This window comes from Dendrobates tinctorius, unplaced genomic scaffold (assembly GCF_039654945.1).
Source record: "Dendrobates tinctorius isolate UK_male_01 unplaced genomic scaffold, ASM3965494v1 ptg000089l, whole genome shotgun sequence".
NCBI classification, from domain to species: domain Eukaryota; kingdom Metazoa; phylum Chordata; class Amphibia; order Anura; family Dendrobatidae; genus Dendrobates; species Dendrobates tinctorius.
The window spans coordinates 4,623,769-4,637,498 of NW_027361757.1; the positions used below are offsets into that span (position 1 = coordinate 4,623,769).

The 13,730-nt window shown below is 47.1% G+C and overlaps 1 long non-coding RNA gene across 1 annotated transcript; it reads left to right on the forward strand.

Annotated features, from left to right (window-relative positions):
• The first annotated feature begins 4,417 nt into the window (after positions 1 to 4,417).
• Positions 4,418 to 12,787, forward strand: LOC141098190 (uncharacterized). The gene is made up of 2 exons (XR_012234175.1): positions 4,418 to 5,030; positions 10,586 to 12,787. It is a non-coding gene; the product is annotated as an uncharacterized lncRNA (long non-coding RNA).
• The last annotated feature ends 943 nt before the right edge of the window (positions 12,788 to 13,730 follow it).

Genomic DNA, 13,730 nt, shown 5'->3' on the forward strand with positions numbered 1-13,730 from the left:
TCATTACTACCTGGAAAGGATATTCCACATTCTGAAAAAGACCTGCACATACACTGCGGTACTCCAGACATACCTACTGAGTCACCCAGTGCTGTCACTTCTTCACACTTGGCCACTTTCTGGACCACCACCCCACTTTGGGTTGCCACTCCAATTTGGGTCACCGCCCCCTTTTGGGACCCCACCCCTTTTTGGGTTACCACTCCAATTTGGGTCACCGCCCCCTTTTGTGACTCCACCCCTTTTTGGGTTACCACTCCAATTTGTGTCACCGCCCCCTTTTGGGACTCCACCCCTTTTTTGGTTACCACTCCCTTTTGGGTCACCGCCCCCTTTTGGGATTTCCCAATGTCCGTTCTGCAGAACTTCTTATGCCACAGTTCACACAGTACAGTTTGTCTTTTAACGATACCACACAAGTCTTTGTTGGCACCACCACAGCTCCTGCTGTCACTGATCACTGGCACCTCCGGCTGCTGTTCACACACACACAGCGGCTGGTGTCACTGCAGCTCCTGCTGCGCCATCTTCGTGGACCCACCGATCCACCAGAAGCCGCTTGTCCCCTTCTTAACCCCGCCGGGTTACCGGAAACCGCTTGTCACCCTCAAAGATAAAAACCACAAAAGCGCGCCCATAGGGCCTTACCAGTGCAGGTATAATGGGTTATGAAGCAATGATACAGGGTACTCACCCTCAATAGTTGTGTAAAGCCACAACTACTGTATCCGCTTAGTCACATGCAATAAAGCTGCAGCAGGATGGTGTAGACAGACAGCGTCTGCTACCAATGCTCCCAGGGCAGATCCCAAAAAAGGAAAAACACCAGGACCCTGTGCTGTGAGACCTTCGTGACCCCACTGAGCCACAGCAAGCACCTTCAGGTTTTGCAGAGGAAAAGAAAAAAAAAACAAAAACACATGCACAGTCTCTCATGTCCTGTCCGTGTGCTGTTCAGGACGTACCGTCTCCGCCTGAGACCGTCCAACACACAGGCGCACACTGGGTGCTATTCAGGGAGCAGCCCTCTTCCCAGGGTTTCCCAACACACCGGTCTCACCAGGTCCAGGGTGTCATGATCCAGTGTTGGATCTGGCGGTATTAAATTGCACTGGGTGAACTTTTTTTACTTTGGAAAGTTCCAAGGTGTCTTGACTGTCCCCGGTGGTGGTTAGCAGTATTGCACTTTAGGTTTTTGTGCACTTAATTAGGGATCAGGTGTTACACCCTAAAAAGGTGTGCTAGAGGTGTGCAATCACTGCCTGTGATATTGTGAGTTTGTGTCCACTCTGTTTTTGGAGAGCCTGGATGAAGGATGGAGCTGGTGAGGAGTCCTGCGCAGCTTAGCCAGGGGGGACGTGTTGCAGCTATGGTGTCTGGACGAAGGGCTGGCATGGCGTGGTGGGGTCGCAGTGATGGTGTCAGCGGGAAGTGTCTGCATGGGCTGGTGGAGTGGCGACTATGGAGAGTGGCACTCACCATGTGGGACTTGGCCGCTGAGCTGGACTCAAGCATGCTCATCTTCGTGTCAGCAGCTGAACTCGTCCTTGGGACTCTGGTTCTAAGCAGCTGCAACTGGTGTTGGACTCTGCTCCAAGGTTGCACTAAGGTGAAGGATCCTGTGATGGTGATGGATCCGGGTGGAGGAGAAGATGCACTCAGGTGGAGGGCTCTGTTGCTAGGAGCGCACGCAACAGAGCAAAGGTAAGTGGTGTTTCCCCTGTATTGTCTCTTTCCTCATGTGTGTTATTAGTGCAGTGGTGGGATTAGTCTCCGCACCGACCCATTCCCTAGTGAGGGTTTAGGGTCAGGGTGAGCAAGGGCGTTAAGGTACGCGTGCGGCGCCCGGTGCGAAACCGGCATAGGGAATGTTAGGAGTGCAGGGACACTGGCTCAGGGGAGCTCAGGAGGTCTCCAATTCCCTTTTCCCTATAGCAGGGCCCACCATTGTTGATGTTTCCCAGGTCCCCCTTATTATTTAAATTCGCCATACTGGAGGCGGGGTTTCCAGAATGTTTATTAACGTGTAATACCTAAATTCGCCAGGTGGAGGCGGCGTATCCACCTGCACGTATTATTATTTAAATGCGCCCCACTGGAGGCGGTGTATCCAGGGTCACGTGTGTCACATGGGTTCACCTTGCGGAAACATCTGCGTCCTGACACACGTGACCATGACACAGGGGCTCAGCGAGTGCTCTTCAGGACATCCGTCTCCACCTGAGACTGCCCAACACACGCCTCACCAGGTCCAAGGTCATAGCACGTGCTTCAGGGCTCCTCCCAACACTGACCCTCCAGGACCTTGCTCACTGACCCCTCCAGGGACACAGTCTCTCACTGACCCTGGTCAGTGCAACACAGACTCCTGTCTGTTACCTGTGTCGGCCACACAGGTTCCTGGATGCCTCTTCTCCTCAGAGGTATCCCACAAATATTAACACAGTCACTTTCTCTGACCTCGGTCAGTATTACTCACGGTTGTCAGACAGTCTGCTCTCCTGGCTCAGAATCGCCAGCGCTGCCACACGTGCTTCTGGGAGTCGCTGCCCGCAGTCTGTCACCAATTGTAGGGATGTGACTCGCTCAGGTGCAGCGGGAGACAATCATGAGGCAGGTTCTTCCCAAAGTTCATGAGGTTTATTTGCTCCATAAACCATAAATCAGCGTATCACCAAAATAGCCTCTAGCTTAGGCACAAAAGAACATAAACGTCCATGGCTTCAGACTCGGACCGAGAGTCTCAGCACATGCTGGGAGGTGTAGTCCTTCCCATATACAACTAATATACATAGGCCAGGGCAATGTCCCGAGCAGCGCTCTATCTGCAGCCGCAGACCCAGGAAGGCTTCTCCTTCCTTAGCACACAGGCCACTCTCTGTAGTGTCCTACCTGGACACATGGAAGTCTGTCCACACTCTGACAGACTCACTCTCACACTCTCTCATGTGCCAAACACCTCAATTACATAGCCCTGTAACCACACCCACAGGTGATCACATGGCTATGACATCACTAAAGGTTGTATAGACACACACAGGCTTCCCTGACAAAGTGTAACAGAAAGATCAGCAGTACTTCTGCTGAACAATACACCCTGGAGCCTGCATCCCAAGGCCACCCACCTTGAGACCCATAATGGTCATTTAGGACCCTGCTCCTGTTACCACACTGAATGTGCCTGTACACCCGTCCTGGGACACCCACACAGCGCCCCCTAGCTGACATAGTGGTAACTACACCACAATATATATATATATACTTACACATTACACAGACTCAAGTATTCTGTCACAAGCATCCTGGCTGAATGTGGCATGTAATACAAGAGTTTAATATTTCTTGACCGAATGTGTAACTTTGCATGACCCTAATTGGATTCCCGTGGAGTCCTGGAAACCTTTTTTTCGGCTTTACAGTGCACTGTATTATATACTGATTCTGGGTTACACAATGATTTTGGCCATGGCACAGGTTGTGCAGCATGAAAACATTGTAAACTGCTGCTACATGACATTGCAGCAGAAATAAAGTGACTAGGGTCACATTACAACCCCTTGGTACCATGACAAGCAGATTGAAAAAAAAATCAGAAGTTGTCACACCACTGCAGGGGTCGCACTGTGACCCTCCTCACCTGTAACAGCGGCATGAAGAGAAGTTTGGCAGCTTGAACTAAGTTGTGACCAAACATCATGTAACCCCAGCATGTGTATGTGGGATAACATTCCTGCCGTGCGACGACAATGCCATGCATGCCGATGTCAGCTGCTGTCCTGATTGGCGGTGTATGGATTGCAGTGCAGGGACCTGGTGCGTTTCCGCTCTGCAACACATTTCAGCTGATTGTGCCTCTTTGGACGCACATACAGCTGAAGTAGGGGCCCCCCTCCAGTATATACCCGATTGCACCCACTATGATTGCAATCATTACGCCCATGGGTAATAGAAGACATGTGACAACGTTATCACCATTGTGGTGTGAGGTGTAGTGATCGGTGCTGCACTGCCACAGATGGAAGCACAGGATCACTGCTCAGTCAGTTCCAATGCTGGAATGAATGCTAGTATCTGCTCCAGCACTGATCTCTAACAGCCAATAATTGCGCAGTGGGTGGGAGGAGGACAGGGCTGGACCCTTAGGCCAGGCAGTGCTAGCTCTGGTTGAGAATTTAGAAGAAAAAGCAAAGGTTGTTGCCTAGTGTGGAGTGCAGCATGTACTCAGACTCGGTGCAGGAAATGAAGTGAAATTCAGGGTGTCATAAATTACAAAAGAGCATAAACTAGGTTTAAAAAAATATTCTGGTGCTTTAATAATCGGTATCAGTTTTGCCAGGTGGTATCGGCGGTGGTTTTCCAGGTGGTATCAGCGGTGGTATCGGCTGTGGTGATATAGAAGAGTTAATGGTTTGCTTTTATATCCCTTTAAATGCCTTTAAGACTTCAATTGCCTTTTGCCTTATTATTGCTAGAATTATTCTTATGTAGACTAGTAGTCTCTGTCTTCAAGGAAACTATACTTGTTATCATATTTGTTCTCAACAACGTGTTCTGGGTATATTGTAAACAAGGTACGTACGACCCTGAGGTGATGGTGGGGGCCAAATGAGCTCTAGAGTCACATATTGTTGTAAATGGTATAAAAACATGTCTTATATTTCATTACGTCAGATAAAGTGATTTAGCCACGACCAGTGTGTGTGTCACTTTGTCTCCAAGCGCTTGTGAACTGAAGGGCGAGAAACCTCATCAATCCGGCCTCACTGGTGATCTGGAAAGATCTGACGCTTGGTCAGAACAAAAACAGCTACGACAGTTTGGCGCCCGACGGGGACCGTGGAAACCAGTCTATTTGGAATCCGTATGTGGGAGCTTCCTGGGAGGTTGAAAATGCAGAATCCAGGCTGCAGCAGGTGAGAACATTTATTCTTACATTGATTCTGCATCTGCAACCTCTCTAAGGATGTCCACATACCTCTGGGTAAGACTGTAACAGCACGGTTCAAAAGAACCCACATCACCAGTGAGGGGTGAGTATGTCTGTATGAGAGTTGAATAATAGAGTAATAAGATAATAATTGTCATCTGTATTATCTGTTAAACTGTTCTGGCAATATACTAATATACTAACTGGTTGTGTACTGTGTAGCACAGAGTCTGGGATAGACTCTGTGCAGTTGTTGTTGTTTTGGATTGGCAGTAAATCATATGAGGCTGTATTTTGTATAGGGCTGTGGTTTTTTGGTTGCTCTGGTTTTCAATGTTTCTTGTTGTTTAAGAAGTTGGCTTTGGTGTTCTCGGAGTGTCAGTGGACACTGCTGTAGGTTAAAGTGTCAATCAAATCCAAAGTGCAAGATAGGCAGGCTGTGTGAATCCTTGTATGTATGTCTATGAGAACCTCTGAATAAGATGAGAGATGAGTAATTGAGGAAAAAAAAAAAAAAATCCCGTGAATGAGCACGTATAAATGAATCATCACACATCATTTTTGTGTCAAGAGATTTGTTACCTTTCTAGTTGTGGTGGAATCCCGGACAGATGCGTTATAGATATTTCAAATCTACATCTGAGACTGAATGAATTGAGTAATGATATAGCTTGTGTTATATGTGGCATTACATTGTAAAGTTTCCTGAATGCATTTGGCCATAAAAGGGGCAAGGCATGGTTAATCTCATTATACAGTCATCTGCTCTTACAGTGAAATCCCGTGATTTTGAGTTTCTTTGTAGAAATTGATTTTGATAACTCTAAAGAGCTACAGAATTCAGTGAAGAACGCTGCATTCTGATGGGAGGGGGGAATGATACCGCTGCGCAGTTTTTCTTCTCCCTTCGCTCTTATCTCTGCTGAGTGTGAGCTGTGCTCAAAATTCTCTGTAATTCTATCCATAAAGTACGCGCTGAAAGATTTGTGCATTTTAAAGCAACAGTACTTAATTGAAGTTGGAAGTTAAAAGTAAAATATGGTGCCTAATTTAGAAGGAAATTGCAAGTGATTGATGGTCATTGTAAGTGATTGTTTGGTCATTAATGTGTTTGAACCTGCTTCTAGTTGTGTGATTGATTTGTATAGCAAATTGTGTATCAACAGAGGAGGTAGCCGACTGTACGGCTGATAAAGTGGGTTAGAGTCCTATCACACCTGGGACTTCTTACTTTAGTCAGCAGGTTTTATTGTTGTGGGTGAGAGGCGAGGGTGAGGAGCCCTCTGGATATACCTTGGCAGGCTCACTCTGACTTGCTAAGTGTGGCCTGTAAGACAGAGGTCCAGGCACACTGGGAGGGCATTTCAGAAGAAAGGTGAGCTGTCTAAGGTTGAAATAGCCTTCCCACAACAATCCATGGAGCTGGGCTGGAAGGATGCAGGCCTGATCCTATTCTAGCCAGCTGATCTAGCGGGTGAGAGGCAGAGAGCCTTCCCGCTACATCCTGTAGGTCTACCGGGTGAGAGGCAAGGAGCCTTCCCGCTACACCTTGGCAGGCTCTCTCTGACTTGCTAAGTGTGGCCTGTAAGACAGAAGTCCAGGCACACTGGGAGGGCATTTCAGAAGAAAAGTGAGCTGTCGGCAGAAAAAGGTTGAAGCCATGGCAACTTTTTCTGTGTACCGTCGGTGCCCCAATGAGATCCAAGAGAGCTATGCAAATTGAAAAAGACAGAGAAGAAAGGAAGCAGTAATACAGGTTGGACCAATTAAAAAAAAAAAAAAAAAAAGGCAAAAATACCAGAGTGTGAATGTTTGGATGTACAAAAAGGCACAGACAAGGGAAGAAAATAGCAAGTGAATAAATGATGCTTGAGAATGAATGTGCAGCAGTGTGGAAGGTGTATTATGAATGTTTTGATTGACAAAGAGTAACCAGAGACTCAGACAAAACAGATGGACTTGTAAACACTGTGATCAGACTCAGACAAACCCAGACTGAATAGCTACTTGTGTGACCTGTGCTACTGACCTAAGCGAGTTGCGCTAAATCCTGTCCAGACAAGATCATATGTAGTGACATAAGAAGCTGACATAATAGAGTGGGTAGTGGGGACATTGACCTTTGAGGAGTAAGCTGACAGTAGACATCAGACGACCAACCCCATCAGTGCGACTAGAATAAGAAAGATGCAGGTGTATTATCCCTGGAGCCCCTCTGACCAGCTAGCTTTGTTGAAACAGTTGCCTGACCCTGAAGACCAACCATTCCCATTTTACAGACACATACAGGAAATACAGCAGACATATAAGTGTACCTGGGCAGACCTAGAGAGGTTGGTGAGTTTAAAGGCAGGTGACGCACTAGGACATATAATTAAGACACACACAGATGTGACAAAGAATCAGGCTTGGGGCATGGATGATAAATCTGCACTGTCTGGGGAGACATACTGTGAGTCACTAAGACAATGGGCTACAGTGGAACAATCAGAGCAGTCTGTACTCCTGATTAACGTGACACAGCAAAGAGGAGAGAGTGTAGAGATGTACTTTGGACGGTTACAGCTGAAATGGGCAGACATGGGGTACATTTGCATAAACCCACTTGATGTTAGAATACTGGTGAATGCATTCATTGACGGTATGAGCAAAGACTTACGAGACACAGTACAGACAGCCAGACCTGAATGGAGACATGTAGATCCGAAAGACCTCCTTAAGGTAGCTAAAGAAATTGAGCAAACAAGGACAATAAGACGACCTGTCATGTATGCTGGAGCACAAGGAAAACAGTGGAGACGTAGTAAGGTACCAAGGGACCTAGAAACAGTGAGGTGCTGGAATTGTGGTACTTACAAAACTTATTGTTAGTGACAATACCCCTATGAATTTACTGGGAGCAGATGTGCTGAGTGCGATCCAGGCCACCATACAGTACTCTCCTGAGGGTATTACAGTCACAAGTCCCCTCTCAGATAAACATTTGTGTAAGATTGCGGCAATGGTGTATATGACAAAAGCGGTGAAACTAACACCTGACACCAAAATGCCTGAGGATGAGGAAATGGGACAGGTGCCAGACACTGTTTGGGCAAGGGGAAAAACGGATGTGGGTCGGTTGCCCATTCCCCCTGTCATGATTGAATTGTTTTAAGCAATACCCCTTGAGCCTAGCCAAATCAATTACCCCGAGCAGAGATATTAGAGAGTATGTTAAGGCAGGGGTTCTGGTGCAAAGAAACCCCCCCTTTGGACTGCAAAGATCTTCCCCCTGTGACACCACTTTGTATCCCATTAGGAAAAAAAGAAAAAAAAAAAAGGAACTCAAGGGTTTGCTGACACTTACAGAAAGGTTCATGACTTAAGGGCTATTAATGATGATACAGTGAGTGTGACCTCAATCGTCCCTAACACACACACACAATACTGTCACAGATCCCAGTAATGTCAAAATGTTTCACAGTCATTGATTTAGCAGGTGCATTTTTCTCTGTACCCCTGCACACAGACTGTCAGTATCTTTCTCCTTTACTCATAGAGGTGAACAATATTGTTGGACAGTCCTCCCACACAGGGGGAAAGAAATCCCCTGCCATCTATTCAGCAGCGATGGCAGGGATCCTTGAGTAGTGGCAATCACCTCATCCGCTGATTGTACTATTACAGTACGTGGATGACCCTAAGGGTTGCAAGGTCTCATGTGACAAATTACAGTATTACAAACAAAAGGTGACATTTGTTGGGACATTATATTGCCGAAGGTACCAGACACCTGACAGGAAACAGGCAATTCAAAATCTCCCTCTACCCAGGTCACATCAGCATCTATGCACTTTCCTAGGTTTAGTGACCTACAGTAGGCCTTGGATAAGGTCCGCTTTACAAATATTCCAACCACTTTATGACTGCTTGTCATTAGACCCGGGACCTCACACAAAATTGATTGTGTATGTGCGGTAGGAGCAGCTGCACTACTACTGGGAAAGGCATGTGAGATCACACTGACGTTTCTTTTGACAATCTATTCCCCACATGACATCCATGCCATACTCCTACAAGTTCAACCAAAACATCTGTCTATGGCCAGACAGCTCCGACTTGAGTGTGCTCTACTAATTCCTGAGTATGTCACCCCTCAAAAGATGTAACGTTCTGAATCCAGCCACCCTCCTGCCTGTGGATTCAGAAAAGGGGGAATTGGTGACCGTATTAGCAAGTGAGGAAGGATACTTTGACATGACGCATGAACATGTCTGCATAGAACTGATGAGTCAGGAGACAGTTGGGTTTGCACACATTCATGAAAAACCTGTTCCTAATGCAGATTTTGAGTTTTTTTCATGTAGATGGCCCCAGATACCACCAGGATGGACGATTCTACACTGGATATGCAGTAGTATCCTCACATGAGGTAATCCGAGCGGAACCACTCTCTCCTCACATGTCGGCGCAGGAGGCAGAGTTGAAGGCACTCACTGAGGCGTGTAGAGCCGCTGCAGGTAAAGTCGCTAATATTTTCACAGATTCGAAGACCATTAAAAATGAAGAGCTGGTGAAACAATTGATGGAGGCATTGATGTTACCAGTCCAGGTTGGCATTGTCAAGGTAAAAGCACACACATAGGTGACTCCGTGGAGGTAGAGGGCAATAGAAGGGCGAACGAGGCTGCTAAAATAGCACAAGGCGGCCTAGAGAGCAGTGGACGGTGGCGGGGAGTCAGCGTATTCCAGTCACATTGGGTCTAGATGTCCTGAAATCCCTCCAGTAAAAGGCTGCCCAAACAGAGAAGGTACACCGGGGGAGACTGGGAGCTGAGCTGAACTCAAATGGAGTATGGGAGAATAAGGATAAAATGTGCCCACCAAAGTCCCTGTTCCCAATCATGGCGCAAGCAGCTCATGGCCCCACTCACACCTCAAAAAGTCACATGTGTGCCATGGTAGATGCCTTCTGGATCGCTCCTGGTTTCAGTTACGCAGCCGCGAAACTTGTACAATCATGCCTCATCTGTGCACAGCACAACCCAGGTAAAACAGTAAAAGTTTCCTAAGAAAGCGACACCTAGGCCTCTCTACCCGTTTCAGAGACGGCAGATTGACGACATACAGCTACCAAGGTAGGAGTGTATGCAAATATCCCAGTATGTGTAGATCTCTTCTCTGGTTGGCCGGAAGCCTATCCGGTAGAACGTGCAAATGCTAAAATGACTACAGACAAACTGATGAAAGAACTGATCTGCAGGTATGGTGTCCCAGAAACCACAGAAACAGATAGGGGTGCACACTTCACGTGAGAAAAAATGAGGGCAGTCATGCAGGCCCTAGGTGTACAGCAAGCATTTCATACACCATATAGGCCACAAGGTAGTGGGAAAGTGGAAAGACTAAATGGGACACAAACTGAAAATTCAAAAGGCCATGGCAGACACAGGAAAGAGCTGGGTGGAGTGCTTGCCTCTTGCACTCTTTTCAGTCAGACACACTCCAAATAGAAACACAGGCTTGTCTCCTTCTGAAGTCCTGTTGGTAGTGCACCAAAGACTGGTCTGTACTTCCCACAGGTGCTACAAATGCAACACGGTGCTATGACAGCCTACGTCCAGGCCTTGCAGGAAAGACTTAATGTGGTGCATAAACATGTGTTCTCATACATTCCAGATCCTAATGCCAGTGCAGATGTGCATCAGCTGAATCCAGGTGATTGGGTGGTTATACGAGAGACACGTGAGAAGGATCCGGGACCCACGATTTGACGGCCCCTTCCAAGTCCAGCTGACCACATCCACTTCAGTAAAACTTGAGGGAAAGTCCACCTGGATCCACGCCTTTCACTGCAAGAAGGTCCTGTCAACAGCAGAATGACTGTACTCCTCATCACCTTGCTGGCAGTGACAGGGTTACTGCACTCTACAGAGACACAGGATAAACTCTTAAATGCTGACTGGGACAACAAACTCATTCGGCATCATGCTCTTCTCATAAAGGACATGGAAGGACAGAAACCGAAAGACTGTTGGATCTGTACACACAGCCCTGTATCTGCGAGGACTATGCCGTACTTGGCCTTACCTCTGGAGCCATGGGAGGTATTAACCCCACACTGCATACACAATGGGACTTGGACTCAATCTAGGTTTTGGGGAAAAGATGTGCCCCGTGATATATCTGCCTCATTGGCTATAGTCGAATGGGCCGCTAATCCCTGGTTTCAGTTTAATATAACGCGGCCTAAAGGTACAAATGTGGTGGCGGGAATATGATTCCGATGTCGGAAATATGGTCGCCAGGAGGAGGACTGAAATCCCTCACTCAGACCCTATTCCCAATGATGGACGGTGGTTCAGTCTTCAACACACTGGAGCAGACACCTGTGGTGAGGACAATAATTACACTCATGATCAAACACAGGTTAAAAAGACGATGTACCAGGATGGTATTGAAGGCTGTAGAGCATCTACGGGTAAAATAATAAGGAAAGAAAGGGGTAAATGTACATCTGGTATAAGGGGAAAACCAATGAATAATACTTGGTGTGCCCATAAGCCTGCAGTAGGTCAGGACTTTTGAGTTTATACCAATGTATACAGACCCCTGGTCACGTTTGTGTTCTCCCTGAAGGAGTATTCTTGGTTTGCGGACATCGTGCCTACAGGTGGGTGAGCCCAGACATAAGAGGGGTCTGCACTCTTGCTAAACTGACACCAGCCACTTTCATAGTTCCTCATAGTAAAATAGACACAGCAGCAGTCCCAATTCACACTTTGTATAGAAGGGCTGCAGACAATACGCCCCAGCCAAATGGTAGGCCGCATCTAGTAGAGATGGGGATAACAAAATATTCAGTAGTATGCTAATATACCCCTTCATAACACAAATGTGGGATAAATTAGTGGAAGCTACCGACTACCTGGACGATCAGATTTTCCAGATTCTTGAAGTTCTAAATGAGACTAATACAATACAGAGACAATTAATCATAGTTACTAACCAACATACTAGAGTACTAGATTACCTGACAGCAAAAGAAGGAGGAATGTGTCAGATAATGGGTCCCACCTGTTGTAATTTTATAGACCCTGCTTGCAATCTCCAGATCAGGGCCGGTATAGACAAAACAGGTGAACGTAGAGACCAATGGTTAAAGCAACACAGTGCAAACAGAGACTCCTGGTGAGGTAACACATTCTCTTTCCTAAATCCAGCAAATTGGTTTAATGGCTTAGCAGGATGGATTTTTGGCATTTTGCAGACTTGTATGCAAATTTTGTTGTTTTGCTTATTGTTTTATGTAGCCGTAAAAGCGCTAATATATGTATTACTTAAGCTACTGAATAATGTATGTGTGGAAAAAAAAAATCTAAGGCTGAACCTTCTGTTGTGTATCATAGACCCCAGGTAGCCATTGCTGATGGGGAAGGTGAGTGTCCACACTGAGGGTGGATGGGCGAAGCAGGTAGGAAGCCCCCTTATGGGTACTAGACCCATGAGAGAGTAGCTCCTTTGTGGACATCACCTGACCCTGTGGCAAAGGTTATACCATTTACAAAAGGGGGAAATTGATATAGAAGAGTTAATGGTTTGCTTTTATATCCCTTTAAATGCCTTTAAGACTTCAATTGCCTTTTGCCTTATTATTGCTAGAATTATTCTTATGTAGACTAGTAGTCTCTGTCTTCAAGGAAACTATACTTGTTATCATATTTGTTCTCAACAACGTGTTCTGGGTATATTGTAAACAAGGTACGTACGACCCTGAGGTGATGGTGGGGGCCAAATGAGCTCCAGAGTCACATATTGTTGTAAATGGTATAAAAACATGTCTTATATTTCATTACGTCAGATAAAGTGATTTAGCCACGACCAGTGTGTGTGTCACTTTGTCTCCAAGCGCTTGTGAACTGAAGGGCGAGAAACCTCATCAATCCGGCCTCACTGGTGATCTGGAAAGATCTGACGCTTGGTCAGAACAAAAACAGCTACGACAGTGGTTTGACAGGTGGTATCGGCGGAGGTTTGCCAGGTGGTATTGGCAGTGGTTTGCCAGGTGGTATCGGCGGTGGTTTGCCAGGTGGTATCAGCGGTGGTTTGCGAGGTAGTTTGCCAGATGATGGTTTGCCAGGTGGTATCGGCAGTGGTTTGCCAGGTGGTATCGGCGGTGTTTTGCCAGGTGGTTTTGGCGGTGGTATGCCAGGTGGTTTCCACAGTGGTATGCCAGGTGGTTTCCGCAGTGGTTTGCCAGTTGGTATCAGCAGTGGTTTTCCAGTTGGTATCGGCGTTGCTTTGCCAGGTGGTATCGGCAGTGGTTTGCCAGGTGGTATCGGCAGTGGTTTGCCAGGTGATATCAGCGGTGGTTTGCCAGATGGTATCGGCGGTGGTTTGCCAGGTGATTTCGGCGGTGGTTTGCCAGATGGTATCGGCGGTGGTTTGCCAGTTGGTTTCGGCAGTGGTTTGCCAGGTGGTATCGGCGGTGGTTGGCGAGATGGTATTGGCGGAGGTTTGCCAGGTGGTTTGCCAAATGGTATCGGCGGTGGTTTGCCAGATGGTATCGGCGGTGGTTTGTCAGTTGGTATTGGTGGTGGTTTGCCAGATGGTTTCGGCGGTGATTTGCCAGGTGGTATCGGTGGTGGTTTGCCAGGAGGTATCGGTTGTTGTTTGCCAGGTGGTATAGCCGGTGGTTCGCAAGATGGTATTGCGGTGGTTTGCCAGGTGGTATCTGCGGTGGTTTGCCAGATGGTATCGGCGGTGGTTTGCCAGTTAGTATCGGCGGTGGTTTGCCAGATGGTTTCGGCGGTGGTTTGCCAGG